Below are 1,455 nucleotides of genomic sequence, written 5' to 3'. Positions count from 1 at the left end.
CGATTATCACATACATGTATTACTGGTGTTGTTGTTTAAGACAATTCCCGACCCTACTCACCATCAATTGTCGTTTACTTCATCCCTCGTTTGATATAAATACATATTTATAGGGCCAATTACCCCTTTACCTCTATTATCTTGATTATTTCCACTCCTCACTCACCCCTTTCACTCCCAAATTTCAGTGGGTGGTTGGTGGGTGCTCTGATCTCGTTTGCTCCATCTTTCCTATTAAACACCTCTCTTCCTTCTTTGCTTATATTATGCTACTCTCTAGTTACACTTCTAATTTTCGGCACTTCAATGACCTATTTGTGCTGCAAGTGCCGTGAAACTCTTCCTTAAACTGGATTCTAAAAACACACCACTTCCTTGTGTTGTTTCCCCACAAGTCAAGAGCTTAGCGGTGCAGGCAAAGATCCTACATAACAAGATACAAATGTAGTTCCATCAGCCAAAAAAGGGTCCGCGGAAGTCATTGTTTTGAAGCTCTCTTTCGTTTCTCCAGAAGAAGAATAGGAATAGGGCCTAACACAGTTTTGTTAGTTTAACTTGTATTGTTTTTCCACACAAGTAGGGTAACTCTGATCACAAAGTGTGCACTTTTACGAAGAGGGCGCCACCGAACTTTGAGGACACTTTTTTTAATTGGCTCCAAAAGAGGAGTGAATACACACCTTGTTATGTACGATCTTTGGCACAGGGCTAGTATAAGAGAGATAATTCATGTAATGAAGATAACTTTGACAAAGTTGTCTCCCCTGAACCAATTGGTCGGTTAACATTGACGTTCAAGACAATGCAAGTGGACTTGAATGAATTGGCAGTTTTAAATGTCATAAAAATTCTGCAACTCGGTGTTTCTTTTCTAAAGCAGATTTAGCGTTTGCATTTTTAACAAGATTAAGGCAAACATTATACACGCACCTATGCCTAAATATATTTTACTTGGAGGAGTGGGGGGTGGGGGTGGTTACTTGATCTTATCGGACATGTGGTCCCGTACACTTTGAAGAAGAAAAAGTGAAATTAATTCAACATCACCTCTAACCCCACTAAAAACGAACAAACAAAAAAGAGTAATCAGCACTAACCCCTACCAATAAGTCCCGAAATACCTGAACTTAAGTTGACCCCGTCAACGGACGGTCCCCGACACGCAGGGCTCACACGGCGATGATATGTCACGTGACGCGAATGTGCGATTGAAACAATACTAACGGGTTCGACCGACTAACTGGTTCAGGCTACTGCACGTTCACACAAAACACTCGGATGAGCGACAGTCGTTCTACTTCAAGGATAACGACGGCGGCCGACCGACCAAATGTACCAACAAATCTCTTATCCCTCATGTGTTCAGACTAAAGCAAAGGCAACGGCGTATGTTAGTCTTGTCAGCGCAGTTCCAAGTTCCATGTAGTTGTGTAAAGGTTAGAAAGACTGTCCCTT

Source organism: Aplysia californica, unplaced genomic scaffold (genome assembly GCF_000002075.1).
Source record: "Aplysia californica isolate F4 #8 unplaced genomic scaffold, AplCal3.0 scaffold00163, whole genome shotgun sequence".
In the NCBI taxonomy this organism is placed as follows: Eukaryota; Metazoa; Mollusca; class Gastropoda; order Aplysiida; family Aplysiidae; genus Aplysia; species Aplysia californica.
This window is presented reverse-complemented; position numbering follows the sequence as displayed.